The 25,883-nt window shown below is 40.0% G+C and overlaps 1 long non-coding RNA gene across 1 annotated transcript; it reads left to right on the top strand.

The window, feature by feature from the left end:
* Positions 1-10,829: 10,829 nt before the first annotated feature.
* Positions 10,830-21,505, top strand: LOC142295505 (uncharacterized). The gene is made up of 3 exons (XR_012751477.1): positions 10,830-10,976; positions 19,302-19,463; positions 21,442-21,505. It is a non-coding gene; the product is annotated as an uncharacterized LOC142295505 (long non-coding RNA).
* The last annotated feature ends 4,378 nt before the right edge of the window (positions 21,506-25,883 follow it).

The raw sequence follows: 25,883 nt of genomic DNA, 5'->3' as shown, positions 1-25,883 counted from the left end.
TATGCAAACAAACGATAGATGTTTTGGTGATCATCCAGTTGCTTCATGGGTATAGTCCCTACCAGTTTAATATTTTTTGGCTATCCCATGGATAGATGTAACTGGAATATTCTTTTAACACTTGAACTATACAACTATTTTGGCAGCGTGTCATGTTGTGCTCTCAAAGATCATAGTATCATCCTGCTACATTGCAAAATAATTAAAGTTATTGTGGTCATAAATTGCTGTGATCATAATACTCAAATCACCAGAACGTAAAACCTTTGTCCCAAGTCTAGCCAAATTTTTCATTGAGTGCTTAAATAGATTAATTTAAATAGATTCAATCACATGTTTTTTATTGATCATGCCATTCATCCTTCCTTTTCAAACATCCTATTGTAATTTCTAAGTCCAAAGGGTAAAAAGTTATCATTCCAATATAAAATCCATATTAAAAATAAGTATAAAAAAACAATAAAAACCCTGCAGAGTTCCAATAGACTATCAAGTTGGCTGACTTGGTCAATGTAACGTCATGATTATTTGGTTTCTTCATTTCATCTCAGTAAATATTCACGCTTCAGTCCTTACTTTTACATTACTTCTTATTCAAGCATGTTTTTTAAAGAAGGACATTGCTATTTATAATAATTTTTAGACACAGGGCTTCATTATAATGAAATAATTTCAATGTTGGATTATACATGGTCATCATATCTAAGTGACAACTTATTGAATATATCCTTCCGTAAAACTAGGTCAGGTCATTTGGCATGAAATTACTTAATCTTGTATAGGATAAACAGATTAACCTATTTTGTGCTAAATTTTCTTGAAAAGGCATTTCTGTGTAATTCCTAAATGCAGAAATGTATTTCCCTAATTGCGGATCTGCTCTATAATTCATTTTCTAAACTCTCATTGCAGTAAAAGCAAGATACTTAAAGAGAACCTGTCACCTGTAAAAATGCTATTAAACTGCAGATACAGGGTTAATATGCAGGTTAAAAGCATTTGAAACCTGCCAGATCTCTGCATATTGAACCCCGGTGCTGGGAGGAAATAAACTTTCATCCTGGTAGCATTAAGATTTCAGTTATGGGGACCATGCAGGCGTGGGTTCATTCACCGCTCTGTGTATGAAGAGTGGTAGCTGTAAGGCTATGTGCCCACAATCAGTCCTGACCGGGAAGGGCCACGAGTCTCCTCCGCAGGAGAACGCAGGAGACTGCAGCTGTCAGTACCCACGATCAGGGATCCGTGCGCTGTGGTCTCTTGCTTGTGTTCTCCCTACGGAGGACGCAGGTAATTCCGCAGCAAACAATTGACAGCCGCTCCGCAGGTCAGTTTTTGCTGCAGAAAAAACAAGCATCATGGTCACGGGATTTCTAGGAATCCCGTCTACTATTCTTGTACTGTACACCTCAGTGGTTTGGACGCAGCTGACGTATGTTGCGTCCAAACTGCTGCAAATACTGATCATGGGCATTCACCCTAACCGCTTCCCTTACACTGACTGATAGCCACTCTGCATTAGAACCAGCTTTCAGTCATTGTGGGGGGTGTGGATACAGACGCCACTTTCAATACACAAAGCGTTGAATGAACATGTGCCGTCCCATGACTGAACCCTGAACGCTGCCAGGAGGATTAAAGTTAATTTCCTACCTGCAGCGAGGTTAAAAGTGCAGGCGCCGTACAGAGTTCAAACACTACATAAAAAGAAAAACACACTGTATTCATTATCCTTTGGTCCACATGCAGGTCTCTGGCATTGCATCCTGTGTTTTGCACAATGAATTAATCAGCTTTGAGCCATGCTTTTCATCCATACTGCATCTAGCCCCATTCAGGGCCGTTGAGCTCATTGATTGGCTGATAACATGACATCAGCACCTGAGACCAGAAACTCACCAGTAGACATGGGAAAGGTGAGTAAAAATTAAATTTTAAAGGTTAAAACCTCTTTAAATGCTCATTTTTACAACAATGCACATAAACACAACCATTTTTTGTCATGGTCATGAGTTGTAAAGCATGAAAGTTTAGGACTTTAAAAGGTATTTCCATCTCCAAGATTCTATCCCAATATGTAGTAGGTGAAGTGGAGTCGGTAAGCCAAACCTGCGACTCCGACTCCTCAATTTCCCTTGCACCGACTCCGACTCCACGACTCCGACTCTGACTCCCACATATATTGCTTATATTTAAGTGAAAAATGTATTGTAGCACAATGTGAACATCAGACATTTAATAATTTTTATGATACAATAATCAAGATATTTAGATAGAACATAAAATATATTTATTGGAATACAACTTTAGAAAACAAAAAACTGTAATAAATTGTAAGTATGTAATACACTATGTAATATAGATTACATATATATATATATATATATATATATATATATATAAAACACTATGTAAAAAAACTATGTAAGTGGCAAAAAACAGTTTTCAACAGAAACATACTAAATAACATTTGTGCAGTCTATGAATTTGTTCTAAGAGATAGAATTGCCTCCATCAGATCCTCCTTCATAGAGGACCTCAAATCTGACCTAATAATTTAAGGCTAGAAAACAATCTCTCTACACTAACTTGGGTTAGAGGCAAAGCCGTAATCACATGGGCAACATTTCTAACAATTTCTGGGTATAAAGGATTTGCCTCATGCACAGTCAGTTTTGTTGAACGGTTGAATTTTTCTATTTCTTTGAGAGCAAGTGAAAAATGTTGCCGAAATCTGGTCAATCTGCTTGCTATAGGAGACAGAGTGAAATCTTTTTCCTTGCAGCAATGCTTTGCATGCTCCATGTCATCCAAATACGTGTCAAAGTTAAACTCCTCATCTGATGAGGATGAAGACATGGCAGCAGTAGCACTGTCAGGACCAAAGTCCTCTTGCACCCGGCAGTCCTGTAGGCCACTCATCCTAACTGCTACCTCAGTCAGAGCTTCTTTTCCTTTCATAAGCTGTTGATCATCAAGCAGTATCCAATGACTTGGGTCCACATAAACAGCTGCCAGAAGAATTTTATTTTCCAATAGCTGTGTCTCTCTCCATTTCATGGAAGCAGAAATGCCATCTGCGATTAAACCTCCCCTTTGGGACAGGCAAAATAGCAAGTTCTTCCACTCTCTTATGAAAATGCCAGGAGTTAAATACTCAGCTTGTAATTTTTTAGTCACAGTAAAAGGATGATTAAGCAATTCCTTCAATTCAGCCACCTGTGTCCATTGACCTTCATTTAGGGTTACCTGAGGGTTCGCCATTTCTGTAAGAAATGGTTTTAGTTCAAGCAATCGCTCAATTGTTAACCCTAGAACGCATACCTGGGGCATCGCAGGCCTGCTAGGTCATTTGTTTTCTATGGTAGATTGAATTGCTTGCGCGTTCTAGGGTTAAATAAGTGCTGCCCCACCGAGTGACTAGATCGACAATTGTCCCTTTCCCAGCACGTCTCTTCAAATGGAATCAATTTTAGGGGTTCTAGCTGCAATAACCAATTTCCTCACTTTTCAAATCAGATTTCCAGCATGTCCCTCTTGCAGACTATCTCTTATTGCCAGTTGCAGCGTGTGCACAACATAGTGCATATGATGAATATGAAAGTGTTTTCAAGCAGTTTCAACAAGATCATCTAATCCTAAAGTATCATTTTGCTGTTCTTCCGTTATAATATCTGTTTGTTCCTCAGTTACATGAACAGCACTGTGGCCTTCCATCTCAAACATACTGAATTCTAAATTTTTTTCTAGCTATTGTTCATTACTCTCATTCATCAGCTTAATTGTACTTATGTTTGAAGCATTATCCGTTACAATAGCAAGAACCTGTTCTTTTTTGAGTTCGTAATCTTGCAGAACTTTTTCCACAAAGGCCTGGAGAAACTGGCTGATGTGATGAGCTTTAGTATCTTTTACTGCCAGTGTCTTGGTAACAAGTTCTTTGTTGTTACAAACATATCGAACATTGATGGCAAAATAGTTCAGTGACATGCAGTGACTCTGGGCATCCCTGCAAAGTCAATGGGTTTCAAGATATGACACTCAGACACATCATTTTGTGAGGATCCGTTTTTGGGCTCAAAAACAGATCCTCACAAAGAATGAGCATGTCAGTTTGTGTGGCGTTTTTCGAATCTACTTTTGCTATTGAAAACATTATCTATACGCTCAAAAACCTTTCAGGTGATGCGGGTTTTAAAAAGCTGATCTGCTTTTGCAGCTAAAAAACGTACCCTTAAAAAACGTTGCAAAAACACTGTGTGTGAATGTAGCCTTAGATCAGGAATAGAACAGCAATTTATAGGACATTTCATAACTTTCCCAAATTCCTATGAAAAAATATTGAGCACATTCTGCATTTAGCTACTGTACCCAATTTATTATATATTTTAGGAGTCAGAGTCACACCAACTCCGACTCCGACGCCACCAAAATGAACACCGACTTCACGACTCCAACTCCACAGCCCTGGAATTAATAATAATTATATTAGCACCAACCTACAGTTAGAAATATAGCATAGTTCTCCTGACATAGCCATGTCTCTTAGCTCATGTGCAGCGCATTGCCGCTAAGGCATCCATGGTTACAACCATGAGCAACTAACTGTCACTAAATTAGTGGACAAAACCATGGATACCAATGCTGCAATGCCCTGCACATGTGATAAGAGATATAGTTATATCAGGAGAACTATACTACATTTCTAATTGGAGGCATTTGATGATATTATTATTATTATTGCACCTTCTACATATCGAGATAGTATCTTGGAGGTATGAACAACCCTTTAACAGAAAGAGAAACATACCTATTTAGAGTGAGTCCACACAGAACAGAATACAAATTTAAGTAATTAAAATCCAGAGGATTAGGCCCAGTACCTACGCTGTGTAGTTTTGACGCGTATTTTCAGAAATCTGCAGCAAAATCTACATGTCCGTTGTGAAGCCAGCAAAGTCTGAGAGAATTCAAAAGTGCTGTGCCCACGTTGTTTTTTTTTTCCCTTGCATATTTGGTGCAGAAAAAAAGAAATCTGCACCAAACATGCAAGGGAAAATACTCAACGTGGGCACAGCCCTTCTGAATTCTCATAGACTTTGCTGGCTTTACAATGGACATGCAGATTTTGATGCAGATTTCTGAAAATCTGCGTCAAAATCCACGTCAAACTATGCAGCGTGGCCACAGGGCCTTAAAGTCCCCAAAAACTTAATTAAATTTTAAAAATGTCATCCGTATGCTGCAATTTTCTTTCCCATGAAGAAATAAACAATTCATAGTTTAATACATTTCAAGAGATGTGATTTCTGTTTTACATTTCCAGTAGATTTTAATAATTTCAACTTGATACGGGTGAAATCAGCAGCAAAATCCACATGTAATTCATTGCTACAAATTCACAGGGAATCTATAACAAAATCCCCATTTATTTTTTTTCCCTGGCATATATGAAATGTCCAAACATAATACAGTTCCTGCAGAGAATTTCCACCATAAATCCACAGAACACTCTAGATGCAAATCGACACTAAATCATGCACTAAATCATGCAGATTTTGTTCTGTATTTCTCTTTAGCTATTTTTTTCCTCCTTACATTGTCAATCTCAAGCTTAATTTTTAATCCAAAATTTGATTGGGAAGGATTAATGTTTGCTTCTGAATAAAATATTTCCAATAGAAAAAAATTATCCTATAACACAAATTTGGAATAATTTCATCCAGAACATTTTTATAGGGTGCAGAGTCAGCCAAAGAGAGACAATTTAATATTTTACTGTAATTAAGCATTTAAATACTTCATAAGACATTGATAATATAAGCTCTTGCAAACCGGGCTCTCGCCACTTAGTATCTCTTTTTTACAGCAGGCCATTGTGAAGTTGCTTGAAATATTAATTGATACATTTATTTCATCCATTTCTTCCAATGAATATTTCAGGCATCTCCACACTGAAGATCATTTTATGTGGCTATCTTTGAACAATATTGATGAGCTCAATCACAAAGCATTTTCATGCATTTCTCTTTTCTTCTCCAAAGACCTTTTAATGTATTTGTTGTTTTAAATAAATTTAAGTGTAATCTTACCAAATTCAGTAAATAAAAACATCTTCATCACTTCACTCACGCATATCAAGCCTCCTTTATTTAGGTGTATATAAGAAAGCCTTCTTCTATTTTGTATTATGGGGTTATGTCCTTTGTCTGCGCACTCCTCCCAGTTACTTCAGGTGTTTTAATTTTTCTTTTGCAGGTTCTTTTCTAGCCCATATAAAGGTCACTTTGGACAAGAGAGAGGTATAAAATTAGATTAGGACCCAGTTGAGAGTTACACCTTGGCGTGGTAACTGGGCACCAGTAAATTTGGCCATTTTTATTTGCTAAGTAACTCATTTTTTCCAAAAAACTTTTTTCATGTTTTCTGGGCAGTAGTGCATATTCACATTCCAATGCTCACCATTTACATCCTTCCGTATGTTCCCCTTTCCCTTTACTTGAGTGCAACTGTTATTTTGGATATTATATTCTACACCAGTTCAGACTATAAATTTAGAAAGTGCCGGCAGTTCTATTTTATATAAGAAGGCTTGGTACAATAGAAAAGGGTAAATGAACCCGTGAAATTGTATTTTTCAAATAAATAGTAAAAAAAAAAGTCTTAAAGAAAAAAAATCACATTACCAACATATGACTGTTGTGGCACATTTTTTTATTTTTTATTTTTTTACAATATTCTGGGCCACTAAAAAAAAATGAAGGGTGGAATGCGGCTATAAAATTAAGCTTTCTAGCAGGATATAATAAAGCTAAAAATGATAAGGTAGGACTCAGGAGCATAACTAAGGAACGCACAAGCAGGATCTAATGCATAGAAGTGGCAACACAATACTGTGCACCACTCTAACAGACATCTAAAATTAAGACATCAAAAAATGGTCTTACAAATGTAACAGAACAACTCAAAAAATAGAAATATCAACGAAAAAGAACCCCAAAAGAAATGGCTAAAATAATTAAGGATCATATTCTCAAGACAGACACAACTAATACACTGTGGCCCCAGTAAAATAGATTGTTAAACTGATATTGATTGATTCATCATGTCAACACATTAAGTCACATACAATTAATATACAGCATGTGAATATATTTTTGTAATGTCCATATTAAAGACAAAAAAATTATCGGGTCCCTGGATATACAGATAAAACAGCAAAGCTAAGAAGTATGCTATTAAATTCCCCTCATTATCTGTGCTTGTCTATCCAAGAGCTGTTAGGTTGTGGTAGACTTTTCTACATTGTTCTTGGTAGCGCTATATAAGACTACAGTTACCATGTTAGGCAGAAGAGCAATTTCTTCTAGGATGGAGGAACAATGGCAGGTGCTTCATCAGTTGAGACCATTAGAGATCAAGTTTGAATGGAATTTCCTGGAATTTATGATTTCATACCAATTCAAATATTTTAGGTTCAATTTGTGGGTTAGTGAAAGAAAGGAAATAAACTTGCCCATACCATTTCCCACACTGCTGAAGCATCACAGAGGAGAATAATGTCATCTTGTGTAGCTGCGCAGGCCTCGCCATTGTGCCCTGAAGCTATGGCGTCCTATGTATTATCATATCTTGTACATTGTGGTCAGTACCTGGGCCAACACAGATCAGCAGTTCCTGATGGAGCACAGTTTTGTACAGCAGGGTCATTTTTCATCTCCATATTCATAGTCTCTCTCTCTCCTGTGCAGTGTAAGTTCCTATGGTTAGCAGAGTTCTCACTCTCGCTTGCCTCTAAAACATAATCTCTTACGCTCTTTGGGGTTCTTATCTCTCCTCTCCCTCATATGTACTTTCCAAGCACTTACAAGTAGGGATAGGTGAACCCAAACTGTAAAGTTCGGGGTTCGTACCGAACACATAGTGTTCACACACAAGGTCCCAAACACGAGCGTTGTGTTACTGTTTGGGTCCAGTTCAGGTCCAGTTCAGGTCCAGTTCAGGTCCAGAGGCTGTAAAAAAAAACCATCAGATGTAGTCCAAAGGCAAGCATCTCTTCAGCTCTGCTATATCTGTGCGAGGAGACAAACACAGGTGTGGTCACACAGACGAGCAGACACAGTCAGCTGTGCCCTCGGGTAACCTACACTGACTACAGGACCTTCCATGATATTATAGCCATGTGACCAATCTGGTGTGAATATTGTTACTTAGTGGCTTACAGTACCTTCCATGATATCATAGCCATATGACCAGTCTGATGTGAATGTTGTTACCTAGTGGTATACAGGACCTTCCATAATGTCATAGCCATGTGACTAGTCTGGTGTGAATGTTGTTACCTCGTGGGTTACAGGACCTTCCATGATGTCGTAGCCATGTGACCAGTCTGGTGTAAATGTTGTTACGTCACTGCAACACTGCCGAAAGTGAGCACTTGTCAGCGGTGAAAGCGGTGACATCAGCTGTGTCCTCGGCTAACCCTGACTCTGACATCAGCACTCTCACTGCCGACAAGTGCTCACTTTACAGCACTGTTGCAGTGGTGTCAGTCGAGGTTACCTGGGGGCACAGCTGACCAGCCTCAGCTGTGAATGGGTGAAGTCTCTGACAGCTCTCAGCTGAGTCTGTGTGAGCAGACCTGTGTTTGTCTCCTCGCACAGATGCAATAGAGCTGAAGATGCTCGCCCGCCTTTGGACTATGTCGAAGGTTGTTTTTTTAGGGTAATAAAGATGGAGTCCTAAATATCTTCTATTTTATTTCGAATTAAAAAAAAAATCTCTGTTTTGTTGTTTTATTTTACTGTTAAAATAACAGACAATCACAGACGCTATCACAGAGAGAGCATATGTGATGGTATGCTGGAGTAACCTTAAACCAGCCCATACATTCTAGCATCTAGGATATATGGGCAGATTCCAGGTTACTCCAACATCCCATCACAGATGCCCATTCTGCGTGACAGCATCTGTGATTGGCTGTTGGGTCCCTCACACATATAGTAATGTAAAAAATAAATAAATAATTAAAAAAAATAACATAGCACTCCATAGTATTTTTTATTCTCAGCGCAGATAATGCGGACGGCTACCCCCATCTGCCTGGCTTTACCTTGGCTGGCAATCAAAATACAGGGAAGCCCATTAATTTTTTTTAATTATTTAAAAAAATAATAACAAAAAATGCGTGGGGTCTCACCATATTTTGATTACCAGTCAGGTAAAACCAGGCAGCTGGGGACTGGGACTCTCCACAGCCCGCAGCTGCCCCTGGAAATGGTGCATTGTTTCTTAGCACCATTTCCAGGCGTTTTACCTGGCTCGTTCAGCGGCCCTGATGGCGGTGGCACGCTGGGTTATAAAGGGGTTTATACCAGCTTTGTATTCTCAGCTGGTACTAAGCCTGAAATTCATGGTATCACGCCAAATTAGACATGGTCACTATGAATTCCTAGTAAACAGCAAAAAGAAAAACACAACAGATAGAAAAAAATGTTTTATTAGAAATAAAATAAAAAAACATTTAGAGACTCCATCTTTATTAAAAAAAATCCTTTGTCCAACGCAGTCCACAGGTAATGTCAGCTCTGCTTCATCGCTCTGTATAGACAAACGTCACTACAGAGCAAGAAGCAGGCTTACAGTGACAGTCATAGTTCAATCCATGGCTAAGGCATGGACTCGGTTGAACCCTGACATCACCGCGAACAAGGCCGAAAACAGTCGAAGACTGCCGAGTGACGAGCAGTGGAGTGAATACCACCGGAAGTTAATGATCGGACCTGGAAGCAGAAGCGGCCGGTAGACATAGTCTGCAGGATGCGTCGTGGGAGCGGTAAGTATAATGACAATGTTTATTATTAACTATATTATTTATTTTACAGCCTCCCCCCCCCCCCCGCCTCATCCCATAACTGTAAAGTCCAAGTTCGGGGTTATGACACAAGTTCGCTTTATCTTCAACCCCAAACTTTAATGTTTCAAAAAGCTTGGAAGAGGCTTTTGAACATGAACATCAGGGGGTTCACCCATCACTACTTACAAGCTTTCCAGTATTGAAATTTGCACAAATCTATTTAGTATAAATGACATTTTTGGGGAAAATTTGGCAGTTTGCAAACTTGAATTTTTTCAGTTCAGCTTATCTTTAGATATAATGTTTTTCAACCTGTGTCAAATTGTTATTAAATGTTGACTGATTAATATTCCTTAGAACACTTTATGACTGTGGTATATGTATAGCAATATTTTGTGCCAAATATTATGGAGCATAAACTTTATACACTGTATTACTGGATTGACCTTGTAATCTCTAATCGGCATGTAAATTGTTGCATACATTTAAAAATTGTGAAATAAATGCAAAAAATGTGACTACATGCACAAAATAAAAACTTTTGTCTACAAGCAAAATATTTTAAAAATGTTGGCAATAGCCACTTTAAAAATGCAATTTCTCTAATTGTGCCCACAAGATTCACACCTAGTAGCACCATAATGCAATCTGGATGATGAAAGTCTTTGCTTTGGCTTTGACATTCAAAAATCAGCATTAATAAAGAACAATGGTGTTTCTTCAATACACATTGAATATATTTCTCCAGCATATCTAGGTCAGGTTGAGTAGGATGAAATTAGGAAATGTCTTATTGCTTGAGCTGTATGAAAATCAGCATTGGTGAAGAGGCTGAAATGCACCGTGTTATGGGAAGAGGCAGATGGCCTCAGCATGCTTTCATGCTTGGTCAGGTGTTATTAATCTATGACCACTGAAGCAGGTGGCTGTCAGATATGCTACACATTTTCACAAATTACCTAGAGCTCTTACACATGTAAAGATGAATACCTGGAAAAAGAACCTCGACCTTCAAACACACTTTGCCTATATTATTTGCTGCCGGCAAAATCATAGTGTCCATCAAGAAGCTCCAATAGCGGATAATGAATGCTTGTCTAACAATTGTGCCCTATATATAGTAAGTATAATAATCATTGTCATAAGTATTGCTATTTTCATCATCATCATCATCATTATTATTATTACATGTACATTCATATCCTTTAATTTTTATATTTTATCATTAAGATAATGGAAAATTCTGTCAATCACTTTGTCTCCGCTCCATAAAAAAATTAATATCAGACCTATTTCCTTTAAAATGATGGTTACATTATCTTATGCCTGAATTCATAACTGCCAGAAGTACCGATATCTGAGAATAATGAATGTTGCAAAGCAATTAAGAAGTGGTTGTCACTAAAGATGTACATCATAATGCCATAAGAAAGCTTCAACTACCTTCATCTCCTTATATGGTTTTCACAATGTATATTTCTTAATCCCTACACCTAGACATGAACTGGTCATCTCAATCCTCTCCATCCAACTTTCTCCAACCTCCCCACCCACCTCACATCCTCCTCAGATCTGTTCCTCATGTTAAAACCCTTTGTCTCCAGACACACCACATGGCCTCTCCTTCTTCTACCAATTAACACTCCCTCTGCTTCTCCTCACTGCCCCAGATATCTCTCCAAATCCTGGCCCTCCTCACCACATCCCCACAGTCACTTCTACTTCCCATGCTTGATCTATCACAAATTTTCACAACCTTTCTAACCTCATACCCTTTCACCAAGGCCCCGCTTCCCAAATCCCTCTAACAGTAGCTCAATGGAACGCACACTCTATTTGCAACATACTTTCATACATCCATGACCTTTTTATCACTAACTTTCCTTGCTTGGCATTACTGAAACCTGACTCACCCCCTCTAACAGCCTCTCCAGCTGCACTTTCTTATGATGTGTCACAGCAACTATGGGGACTAATGCCATTCTGGGATCCTCCGCGTGTCTCAGATGAATGCCGTTGACAGAGCAAAAAGGACACACACCAGCAGCTCTAGCTATAACAAAATTCCTTTTAATTCAAGGAAATACTGGTATTTATAGAGTAGAAATTTTGGATGGTACAAAGCAATAATATCCCTAACGTAAGCATCTTATAGGTTGCATACAAAACACAAGGTATAAAACAAGCATTTCATAGGTCATTCAACCGTATAATATTGATTGGTTAACGATCAATCTGCTATTATAATTGGATGTTCATTTCAAATTGACGCATCCTTTGTTTTGTATAATCTGGGTATACTGCCATAGAAGGGGGTGTCTGTGGGGGTATCTGCCTATATCTGTCTCACAAACCTTTATTGTGTCTTTCTCAAGAATAATGTGCTTAGCTATAGTAAATGCAGTTCAGAAGTCAAAACAGAATTCATACAGTATGTCTTCAGACATTTCTTAAAGACATACTGTCATTTTCAAGATGGAGGCTACCATCACAGATGGATTCTATCTTTCTCACCCTCCGCACCCTGCGCCCTCACCTGAGCAACCCCCATGGTGGAGGAATTGGTTTTCTCCTGTCAGATAAATGCTCCTTAAAGGATACATATAGAAACTATGCAGTGATAGAGAATACACAGCGCATAACATAACTCAGGATGATCAGGTGATTAGTGAATACTAAACAACACCAAAAATGGCCAAAAGGTTTTTACCGGGGACCCCAGGGATGCTCCTGATTATCCTTATGTTATGCGCTGTGTATTCTCTATCACTGCATAGTTTCTATGTGTATCCTTGTGTGGAAATTTCATATTGATTCCTTGCACTTTGCACTTTATTGATACATATAGTTCACATAGAATAGACACATTGAAGACATTATATTTTTCATTCATATAATCCTTTTAAACAATGATATATGATCAGTGTGAGGTAACTTTTGGTATTATGGTGTCTATTTATAACATTATTTATTTATTCATGTATTTATTTAATATTTATACTAGTAATGAAATTGATTTGATCCCCCACTTGTATGAAATTGTTGTTACACCAGTTGTTTATAAGGATTATAATAATATTTTTTTCATTTATACTCAGTGTTTCATACCAACAAATATAATTTATATTTATGAGACTAACCCAGGGAAATCTTTTTCACCTGTATATTCTCTCCAAACTTATGATCATGATTGTATGAATTTTTATTCTTTTTTAATCTTAAAATAAACATTTTTATGAATTAAATTATTTATCCAGTGCATTTCCTGGTTGGTTAAAATTGATTATATATACCAGATTTCTTACTATGTTTTGTAGTATACTAAAATATTAAAACAATAAAAATTATTAGAACATAAAAAAAAAGCTTCAAAAGGCAGAAACAAAGTAAAAAAAAATCCACCCTTCATGTGTACCAGTTCATAGTTTCTGTCAATCCTCTTTAATATTTACAGGCTCACAATATACGTTCCCTATTAGTATATCTTTGAAGGTAAAAAACAGAGTACTCAGAGGAAACCCATGCAGATACAGGCAGAACATACAAATGCCTTGGAGATGTCCTTGCATTTGCTTGCTGAAATATTTATGTTGCACTTTTTGCATTAAGTAGTCAAGTTTATTCTCATTAGTATCTCTATCAGGATGATCCTGATATTATAATGTTCTGCTGAAGAATCTCAGCACAGACTGATGGGAACAATATCAAAACAGAGTTTATAGACTATTCCCAAGGAGAAATTACAAGGGTCCAAACTCCATGTTTACAGAATATGTGCAAGGCATATCATCAATGGAAAAGATATAGAACCTGATTCATAAAAGCTTTCATGCCACAATTCTCTCTTCCGTCCCCCAGTACCACCTCCCTCTGTTCTCATCCCGGCTAAAGACTTTGGCTCTTTCTTCAAGCAGAAGATTTATAACATGAGAGCAAGCCTTGGCCCACAATCCCCACAGCCCGTCATCATAGCTACTCAGCCCTCTTCCTCCAAATCCAGCTTCTCCACCATAACAGAAAATCATCTTTCCATTCTCAAGAAAACATCTAACCACCTGTGCACTTGACCCACTCCCGACGCACCTCTTCCCCAACATCACCGCAGTCCACATCCCGACCCTAACCCATGTCTTCAACCTATCACTAACAACCGGTGTATTCCCTTCATGCTTTAAACATGCTTCGATGACCTCACCCTCAAAAATCCCTCCCCTGACCCATCCTTTGTGTCTAGCTACCGCCCCATATCACCTCTCCCCTATGCCTCAAAACTACTGGAACAGCATATCCATCTTGAACTGTCCTCATACCTCTCCTCCTGCACCCTCTTTGAACGGCTACAATCTGGCTTCTGACCGCATCACTCTACTGAAAATGCCCTAACTAAAGTCACCAAATAGCTACTAACCGCCAAAGCTAAGCAACACTACTCTGTCCTCCTCCTTCTGGACCTGTCTTCTACTTTCGACACAGTAGACCACTCTCTCCTACTACAGATTCTCTCATCTCTGGGCATCACAGACTTGGCCCTATCTTGGATCTCTTCATACCTAACCGACCAAACTTTCAGCGTCTCCCATTCTCACACCACCTCCTCATCTCGCCCTCTATCCGTTGGTGTCCCCCAAGGTTCAGTTCTTGGACTTCTGCTGTCCTCCATCTACATCTTTGGCCTTGGACAGCTCATAGAATCCCATGGCTTTCAGTATCATCTCTACGCTGATGATGCACATATCTACTCTCTCGACCTGACATTACCTCCTCACTAACCAAAATCCCATAATGTCTGTCTGCAATTTTATCCTTCTTCTCTGCACGATTCCTAAAGCTTAACATGGACAAAACAGAATTCATTGTCTTCCCTCCTCCTCATTCAACTCCTCCACCAAGCCTATCCATCAAAGTTGATGGCTGCTCACACTCCTCAGTCTCACAAGCTCGTTGCCTTGGAGTAACCATCGACTCTGCTCTATCCTTCAAGCCGCACATCCAAGCCCTCGTCACCTCATGCCGACTACAACTCAAAAACATTTCCCAGATCCGTGCTTTTCCTAACAAATAATCAGAAAAAACATTAGTACATGTTCTCATCATCTCCTGCCTCAACTACTGCAACCACCTGCTTTCCAGCCTCCATTCCAACACTCTTGCACTCCTCCAATCTATCCTAAACTCTGCAGCCCGCTTAATCCACCTCTCCCCTCGCTATTCCCCAAGTTCACCACTCTGCAAATCCCTTCACTGGTTTCCCATTGCCCAAAGACTCCAGTTCAAAACTTTAACCATGACATGCAAAGCCATCCACAACCTGTCTCCTCCTTACATCTGTGACCTAGTATACCGGTACCTACCTGCATGCAACCTCAGCTCCTCACAAGATCTCTTTCTCTACTCCTTTCTTATCTCCTCCTCCCACAATGGCATACAAGATTTCTCCTGTGCCTTCTCCATACTCTGGAACGCTATACCCCAGCATATCAGACTCTCTCCTACCGTAGAAAGCTTTAAGAGGAACCTGAAGACCCACCTCTTCCGACAAGCCTACAACCTACAATAACCCTCAGACAAGTACACCACTGCACAACCAGCTCTGTCCTCACCCACTGTACCCTCACCCATCCCCTGAAGACTGTGAGCCCTCGTGGATAGGGTCCTTTCTCCACCTATACCAGTCTGTCTTGTACTGTTAATAATTGTTGTACTTGTTTTTATGTATACCCTTTTCACTTGTAAAGCGCCATGGAATAAATGGTGCTATGATAATTATTATTATTAATAATAATAATAATAATAAAAATAATAATAACAGCTTTGAAAAGTGACAACATTGGTATACAGTGGGCTTAGTATGCCACAGCTCATCTAATTCATGACAGGTACTGGATTGCGATTTCTGACTCAATGCACAGACTTCATGACTCCAGCACGGCCCCTCATCAAGACCAACATGAACAACACTGGTCTTGATGAATTGGGACCATCGACTTTAGTATTATGTGACAGTGGCTCCAAAGTCAGCAATAGATGCTCATCTTCTGATGTATCTGTGCATCCCATTGTTATCAAGCACAAGCCCTGTAACAGATCTGTCCTAGATACTTAGGGGGCTTTACACGTTACGACATCGCTACCGAAATATCGTCGGGGTCACGTCGTTACTGACGCACATCCGGCGCCTGTAGCTACATCGCAATGTGTAAATCCAAGGTGTGACGATGAACGAGCACAGAAGCGTACAATATCACTCATCTGTGTAACGTCGTTCATGTCCATAATGTCGGTTCGACCGCAGGTAAGATGTTGTTTGTCGTTCCTGCAGCTCCACACATCGATGTGTGTAAACCCGCAGGAGCGACAAACATCTCCATACCTGCATCCCAACGGCAATGAGGAAGGGAGAAGGTGGGCGGGATGTTGTGTCCCGCTCATCTCCGCCCCTCCGCTTCTATTGGCCGGCCGATTAGGGACGTTGCAGTGACATCGCTGTGACGCCGAATGCACCTCCCCCTTGAAGGAGGGATTGTTCAGCAGTCACAGCGATGTCGCCAAGCAGGTATGTGCGTGTGACGCTGCCGTAGCTACGGCAGCAATCACCATATATCGGACGTGCGACAGGGGCGGGTGCTATCGCACTGGACATCGCTAGCAATTGCTAGCAATATTGCAACGTGTAAAGCCCACCTTACACTTTGGTAAGTAGGCTACCTTGCAACAATCCCTCAGTCTACTCAGCTTCTATGTCTATGCCATCACCTGTGACCCCTCTGACCGCATCTAGCTACAGCACCCAATTCTGTCTATCTTCTATCACTAAAAAGTGGTGTGTTCACACCTCCATCCATCCTTAGGCTTCTGTCCAAGATGTTTCCCTTTCTCACATCCACTGGTAAGCCACTCATTAACTGTCCCAGTCCAGACGTCCGCTCAAACTTTCAACACGTCTCTCTTACTCTCAAGGTGCCTTCTGACATAGCCTCCTTCTGCAGGATTTACAGCGGGGAATGCTATTCCTAGAGTCAATTACACAGACAATATGTGGCAACACAATTGACAGAACAGTTTGCCAGCTCAGATAATATGCTCTGGTGGTGATCCTGGACCATGTGAGTACATGGCAATAAAACAATACAATGCAATATTAAATCATCACTTTCTGAGTACAACAATATGAAATTTGTGAAAAACATTATAGTAAAATTTTAACTTGGTTATAAGGGGATGATTACAGTACACCGCCTTTATACCTCACCACTGCTTTACTTAGCCAAGTGCCAAAAATAATATTTAAAAGTATCTTCAGTTTTGTTGGTAGCATCAAAAATATTGCAGTTTTTTGACAAATAATGTGCACACTGCTTATTATATGTTGCAACTGTTTTCACATATACACTGTGTGCAGAATTAAGAATTATTAGGCAAATGAGTATTTTGATCACATGATTATTTTTATACATGTTGTCCTACTCCAAACTGTATAGGCTTGAGAGACAACTACCAATTAAGTAAATCAGGTGATGTGCATCTCTGTAATGAGGAGGGGTGTGGTGTAATCACATCAACACCCTATATAAGGTGTGCTTAACTATTAGGCAACTTTCTTTCCTTTGGCAAAATGGGTCAGAAGAGAGATTTGACGGGCTCTGAAAAGTCAAAAATTATGAGATGTCTTGCAGAGGGATGCAGCAGTCTTGAAATTGCTAAACTTTTGAAGCTTAATCACCGAACAATCAAGCGTTTCCTGGCAAGTAGCCAACAGGGTCGCAAGAAGCGTGTTGGGCAAAGAAGGCGCAAAATAACTGCCCATGAATTGAGGAAAATCAAGCGTGAAGCTCCCAAGATGCCATTTGCCACCAGTTTGGCCATGTTTCAGAGCTGCAATGTTACTAGAGTATCAAAAAGCACAAGGTGTGCCATACTCAGGGACATGGCCAAAGTAAGGAAGGCTGAAAAACGACCACCTTTGAACAAGAAACATAAGATAAAACGTCAAGACTGGGCCAAGAAATATCTTAAGACTAATTTTTCAAACGTTTTATGGACTGATGAAATGAGAGTGACTCTTGATGGGCCAGATAGATGGGCTAGAGGCTGGATCAGTAAAGGGCAAAGAGCTCCACTCCAACTCAGACGCCAGTAAGGTGGATGTGGGGTACTGGTATGGGCTGGTATCATCAAAGATGAACTTGTGGGACTTTTTCGGGTTGAGTATGGAGTGAAGCTCAACTCCCAGACCTACTGCCAGCTTCTGGAAGACAACTTCTTCAAGCAGTGGTACAGGAAGAAGTCGGTATCGTTCAAGAAAAACATGATTTTCATGCAGGACAATGCTCCATCACATCCTTCCAACTACTCCACAGCGTGGCTGGCCAGTAAAGGTCTAAAAGATGAAAAATTAATGACATGGCCCCCTTGTTCACCTGATCTGAACCCCATAGAGAACCTGTGGTCCCTCATAAAATGTGAGATCTACAGGGAGGATAAACAGCACACCTCTCGGTACAGTGTCTGGGAGGCTGTGGTGGCTGCTTCACGCAATATTGATCGTAAACAGATCCAGCAACTGACAGCATCTATGGATGGTAGGATGTTGAGTGTCATCAGAAAGAAAGGTGGCTATATTGGTCGCTAATTTTTTGGGGTTTTGTTTTTGCATATCAGAAATGTTTATTTCTAAATTTTGTGCAGTTATATTGGTTTACCTGGTTAAAATAAACAAGTGAGATGGGAATATATTTGATTTTTATTAAGTTGCCTAATAATTCTGCACAGTAATAGTTACCTGCACAAACAGATATCCTCCTAAGATAGCCAAATCTAAAAAAAACACCCCAACTTCCAAAAATATTTAGCTTTGATATTTATGAGTCTTTTGGGTTGATTGAGAACATAGTTGTTGATCAATAATAAAAAAAAATCCTCTAAAATGCAACTTGCCTAATAATTCTGCACATGATGTACATTGATAAACATACTCCAAAATAGATGATAAATTCCCTGCCTGCTTAACTTATTTTTTTTCTAGCTACATTGTTAATATGTAATATATATTGATGAACAAATTGATTACAGCACTTCACTCAAATCTGCCCATGAAATTTTGTTAATTAGTGATGGACAAGCATGCTTGCCACTGCTTGATACTTGATCAAGCATCAATGGTGCTCAAGCGGCATGCTCAACTCCTTGCCCCGCATGTTTCAGGGTTGTTTTTCAGCCACTAACCATGCAGGGATTGCCTGCCAATCATGCTAATGCTGCAGCCATGTTGGCTACTGCCATTACTGTGACTGTCATTGGGTCTGTATAAGTGGATAGCAAGGTGGCGGTCAGATAGGAGCACTAGGAAGCAGGAAGACCAGGTGAGTAAAATTTATAATCAAACCTTTATTTGAAAACCCTCTAATGGCCACTACGCGTTTCAACAGTTGATTGTTGTCTTCTTCAGGTGATTCCACTTCCGGTCGCGTGCGCTCACATGACCTACCCGGAAGAATTAGTTTCATGCTGGTTCCAGGCTCCATACACAGGTCCAGTCTCCAGCGGTCCCCTTGTGGACTATTCTTTGCTTTAACCAGGAGTGCAAGGGTGCACTGCACAACCCCATCAGGTGAGCAGCCTCCGGGCAATAACTAATTCCACCCTCACCACTGGGTGTTACACAGCGCATCTCTTTCTCTCTCCTCTTGTCACATTAGGTCTGTATAAGACCCAATTACTCGCTCACTCTATCCTGGAAACAGTGTAGGGAGAGCTGCTGGAGAGGAGACAGTCTATTATAGTGATTACGGTCTTACAGTTCTTGCTGCTGCAAGATGAAAAATCTATTCTATTCCCTAATAATACTGCTGTTAGCTTCCTCCCACCATGGTGAATCCTAGGAGACAAAATATCCTACACTGGGACATTCCAAGGAGCTCTTTACATTTGCACGTATTTATTACAGCCTCTCGCCATTCACGTTTCAAGAGAAACATGAGGAGATTGTGAGCAGTGATGCCCCAATATTTGAGCACCCACGGTCAGAAGAAAATGATGGTAGGGCAAAGCAATTACTATCTCAAAGGGTGGATGATGGTGAGACACAGTTGCCAACAAGTCATGTTGTTAAGTCAACAAGGCAGGAGGAGGATCAGAGTGCAGAAGTGAAACACTTCTGGTGGTGGACGATGAAGTCACTGACCCAAACTGGGAAGGTGACATGCAGAATAAGGATAGCAGTGCAGAGAAGGAGGGATTATCAGAGATTAGCAGCACTGCCAAGATATGAGAAGGCAGTAGTGTGGACAGTGGGAGTAATCGTTATACTGTTTCCCATAGCACAAACATGCCAGATCACAGGTCAAAGGTTTGTTGTTCCTCAGTCTGGCGCTTTTAAAGAAAGTGCAGATGATAAAAAATGGTCATTTGCAGCCTGTGCCATAACAAGTTCAGCAGGGTCCTGACTATGACTAGGCTGACCACTACCAGCATTCTTAGGCACATGTCATCAAAGGACCTGACTAGGTGGGCCAAAAGCCTGGTTTCACAGTCAATATCTGAGGGTGAAACCACTGCCTCTTCCCCATGTTATGTGCTTGCCAATCCCCTACCTAGAATGCTTTCTGCCCTGCACCAGTAGTTGAACCTTCACAAACACCATCAGCAATCATGTTTTGTTGTTTGTACCCAGTGTAGTGAGCAGCTGTCCCTACCCTAGGCCTTGGAAAGCAAGCGGAAATTCACAGTCTCCCACCCATATGCTTGGTACATAGGCTTTATCACTGTAGGAGCCACACGCTTTTTAAAAATGTCAAAAAATGTATTCTGAGGCCCTCCTCTATGTGTTTTCCAAGGGGTATTGCAATCCCTCCTTTATATAAATATGGTAAAATACAGTGAGAGATTGCCCAGCTATTATGGCTATATTTATACATTACAGTTTTGTAGTGTTTTTTCATGAGTTTTAGGCAAATTAAAACTGATTTTTACAGCACCAGCAAAAGCTGGGAGATTTCACACCATTGTTCTTTTTCTTCTGCCTAAAATGTAAAACTGCTCCATTTTTGAAAGAAGCAGCAAGTCAATTCTTTCAGCAGTTTTGAAGTGTTTTTCGACATTGAACGCTATGACAGTGAAAAATCGCAGCAAAAACTCTACATGTGAACATAGCCTAAGGAGTGAAGGAGTCAACTTCTTTTTCTTCACTTTTCTAATTTGCCTTTTATACATGTCATTATACAGTAAAGAAGGTTTCCCAACATTATTTTCCTGTAAAATCTATTTTAGCTTCAATTTTGTATGTTTTAAAATACTAACAATAGTAGTAATACTCTGACAATATTATTTCCAACTGCGAACTGGGAGTCAGAAATGCAACCTGGGATCTTCCACATGCTGTTCCCATTCCATTTGAGTTCTGTTTCCATCCATTTCAGCCATTTTACAGACCCCCAGACCTGCTTTGAGGGTATGCCAGAAAAATGATCCAGTTTCCCTTTGACTTCCATTATATTTGTTACTCGAATTGAGTACCGACCACTTGAAGCATTTTAGTGTTCAGTCATCACTAATGCAAATAGCCTGTGCCTTCTTTTGATATGGGGAAGAGGACATCATCTACCAGGGAAGCCAGAAGAGATCGGACCTGGGGAGAATCAGCAAGAGGACCCAGCAGTGAGCTGTAGTGGCAAGATACAGTAGGTGATCATCAAGGAGAGCATACTATTGTATTATTTTGTATTATTTTATTATTTTTAACCCCTTTCCTGACCCTCTACAATCCAGCAAATTCACACAAGGCAAATCATAAAAATCATAGGATTCATGCAAATTTGATTTTGCCTTCAATCGATTCACTCATTCCTAATCATATTCCTCTTCTGATTGAATAAAGCTTCCCTTAGTTACATGTTTTTTGTCCTTTCCCCTTTTAGAAGAATATTTTTTTGCTTTCTCCTCTGAATGTAAAAAGTGCATTATCTCCATTAATTTGATCCTAATATGTAGACTTTGTCACACTTTTGGTTCAGACACAACTGATTTGTGTAATAATTGAGGAAAAAAACTACAAATTGTGGCACGCTTCACCATTACCCCGTGCATAGAAAGCTTAACAACATCTGTAGGAAAAATTTTAAAACAAGTAACGTGTTTTAAGCACAGAGGATTATCTTAGGCTAATGTATTATAAATAAGTGAAAAAGATTTGGACTTTATATTTAGACTTAATGAATGCATCCAAACTCAGTTTAATTATAGATTAAAACACTGAATCCCTAATAAAACATATTCTGTGAAAACCCTATAAGCCTCAGACTCATGAGATGTCAAGCCCATGATGATTCACATAACTGGCAGTAAAGGATTAGTAAACCATTTCACTAAAAATCCATACAATGCTTAATTATGTTTTCTGTTAATAACAGACAATATTTCCTAGGATCATTGATTCTTTCTGGTTTTTAAAGTTTCTTGAATATTCTTTTTATTCACAGCATGAATAGTTTGCAATTTGGAGTTTGGCTTATGTAGAAATATCAAACACATATGTTAGCTTCTTAAATTAAAAGTCTTTTCCACTTTTATTTCAATTCAGTTGAGTTACTGCAAAGCTTGGTGTCTTCTGGAAGTAAAAAGACAAGATAACATTTTATTTAAAGGTCCATTTACACTAACCGACCACCTGCATAATAAGACCACCGTTCTGCAAACTTTTACTGATTGGTGATTGTTTGAATGCCTGTTTACAAGAGCAAATGATGAGCACTGTAAAGGCTGTTATGGTTTATGGCATAGTGGATGACAAATGGAAGTCAAAAACAATTACCCCATAATGTTTGAGAAGGTTGAGCTGGGTAAATATATTAATATTTCACTTTTACTAGTAAGGTAAAATTAGACGTACATACAGATATATAAGGGGCTAAGTAAAACAGTGTGAAACATACAAATTCTAGAATAGGTAAAATAATGAGTATAAAGGTACAGTATGTTCAAGAGTTAGCCTACTCAAAGGCAAAGACAACAATACTCAATCAGATTATGTGAGCAATTGGAAGCAGTGTCGCATTATATGCCAAAATCCTCAATATGAGTTCAGGCCCAATTTTAAGTAACTTCTTCCACAAGACACATTGGCAACTAGCGTCTATAATAATATAAACGTGGAATGATCTAACCGATTCTCTTGTGATATCAAAGCAGTATGATCAAACTAACAGATGCCGCTTGTTCACGGGAGGGGGTCACTTCTTTCAGTCACACACTTCCTCTTAGCAGCATACCACAAAATATGTGCTCCTGGACCACCCTACTCATTTCGTTTGTAGACTCATCAGGGGAGCTGAATTGTGCAGAGCATTAACAACCTCATACTGATGAGGACGTCAGACCAGAATGATTGTCTGCCCATAGTACATATAGAGAGTAAATAAAAAATCCCAATTAAGGACCTACATACTTAATTGGTCCATTCCATAGTTTCCACAGCAGGTACAATGCAATCTGTTGTTCGCATTGTGAGTATGCTGCTAAGCGCGCCCTGAAATGAAGGTTCACTTCCTGTACCTAGGGCGCATGTGTCAAATCCCGTTAGGGGAATGTATGTACAAAGATACCGTTTCCAACAGGAAGTGTGCTGTGAACCGCAAATCCTACAGTTAGAGTGCATGCGCTAGGATCCCTCTCTTGGTATGCATATTTGAAGTGCAATTCTTGAATGAGATCGTGCTTCCTGTATATTGAGATTGATATGTCTCAAGATGTACATCTTTTTTCTCACAATTATACCTGAAGAAGGCTGAAGGATAAAACATCCGAGCCGAAACACGTTGTATAACCATATTTTAATGTACAAATAAAATATCTCTTTACTTATTTGTATATTGGTCCAGTCATATGACCAAAAATCATCCAATATGTTCCACCATTGGTAGCAGGAGCGCCACAAGACTGGTAATTGCCTTTGGAACTTCTTTCACTACGGTGAAATATGGTTAGATATAGCAAGGCTATTAAGGCTATGTTATCACGGTGCATATTTTTGCAACATTTTTTATCAAATCAGTTTTGTCCAAATTAAAAACTGATTTTCCCAGTACCAGCAACGCAGAGAGACTTCATAAATCTAATGTACATGATTTTTTTTTTCCGGACTGAAATGGAAAACTGCTGTGTTTTGAAAGAGGTAGCATGTCAATTCTTTCAGTGTTTTTGCAGTGTTTTACAGCATTTTTCCATCATTCAAAGCAATGAGAAAGTGCAAAATGCTATTTGTGAACATAGCCTAAAGGCTACTTTACATGCTGCGACATGGCTAGCGATCTCATTAGCGGTGTGAAATTTTAGATCGCAAGTGCGATCTGTCGAGATCGCACATGTGTAAAATGACCTATGTGCGATCGCAAAAGATCACACTTGTGATCTAGAATTTCACATCGCTAATGAGATCGCTAGCGATGTCGCAGCATGTAAAGTAGCCTTAAGGAGTGGAGGAAGCATTTTTTGTTCTCGTCTTTAATTTGCATTAGATACACGTCATTATACACGAAATAATGTTTCTTAACATTTTTACAACTAAAATCCATTTTAGCTTTGATTGTGTGTGTTTTATTGTCAGTATATAAAAGTGGAGTAATACTCTTGCCACATTGTTACAAGCAGCAACCTGGAAGTCAGATGTGTCCAGGCATATTCCCAATGTTGTTCCCATTTTTATTGAGTGCTGTGTCCATTAGAGATGAGCGAACCGGTCGCGGTTCGGCTCGAGGTCGGTTCGCCGAGCCGAGGTCCCGTTCGAGTTCGGTTCGTCGAACGTTCGACGAACCGAACTCGAACCAATAGGCTATAATGGGAGGCAATCACAAACACATAAAAATGCATTATAAATGTACACATACAGTTAATAAACATTGCCATAACACTTACCGGTCCCCGTGATCCCTCCTGCACTCTGTCTCCTGCTGCTATTCCATCCGATGATCGCTGAATCCTCCCGGTGACCGGCACTGCCAGCAGAGATGCAGGACCTATCGTGACGTCAAAATAGCCATGTGACCAGTCACGTGGCTATTATCTCATTGGCTACAGACTGGTCACATGACTATGACACGTCATGTAGGACCTGCGAGTGCATCTCTCCGGTACACGGTGCACATTTGTGTATCGCCGTGTACCGGCGACATGCTCTAGCACACGGTCGACTCCCCGCTCCGTTAGGGACCGGCTGACACAGCCGGTCATTAACGGAGATCACCGTTGCCATAGCAACACAGTTAGCGGTGACGTCACCGCTAACCGCGGCTCCGGGAGCACCGTTGCTATGGTAACGCGTCTGTCAGCGTTACCGCTGTTACCGCTAGCAGCACTGATCACTCACGGAGTGAAGGCTGCACGCTGCTTCTCGTGCAGCTTTCACGGAGTGAATGCTCCACGGGAAGCAGCGTCTTCCCCCATGCAGCAGTGATGTAGCAGAGCTGCATTTGTTGAACGAGAAAGACAGAAGACCATGGATCGTGGAGGGCTGACAGGGGGTAATAAAGATGGAGTCTCTAATATGTCTGTGTATTTATTTCTATTAAAGTGTTTTTTCTCTGTGTGGTGTCTTTTTTTTAACCCTTTATTGGAGATTATTAATGGCCGGGTCAAACGTGCCTGACATTAAGAATCTCTGGCTTAATACTGGCTAGTAAAACAAAGCCAGTATTAACTCATGATTACCCAATAAGACACCCGGCTCCAGGGCTGTTGTAAGAGTTGGATACAGCGCCAGATGATGGCGCTTCTATGAGAGCGCCATTTTCTGGGACGGCTGCGGACTGCAATTCACAGCAGAGGCGCCCAGAAACCTCGGGCTAACCTGTGCTGCGGATTCCAATCCCAAGCTGCCTAGTTGTACCTGGCTGGACACAAAAATGGGGCGAAGCCCACGTCATTTGCTTTTTAATTATTTCATTAAATAAGTGAAATAATTAAAAAAAACGGGCTTCCCTATATTTTTGGTTCCCAGCCGGGTACAAATAGGCAACTAGGGGTTGGAGGCAGCCCGTGG

Source organism: Anomaloglossus baeobatrachus, chromosome 3 (assembly GCF_048569485.1).
Source record: "Anomaloglossus baeobatrachus isolate aAnoBae1 chromosome 3, aAnoBae1.hap1, whole genome shotgun sequence".
Classification (NCBI taxonomy): Eukaryota; Metazoa; Chordata; class Amphibia; order Anura; family Aromobatidae; genus Anomaloglossus; species Anomaloglossus baeobatrachus.
This window is presented reverse-complemented; position numbering and strand designations above follow the sequence as displayed.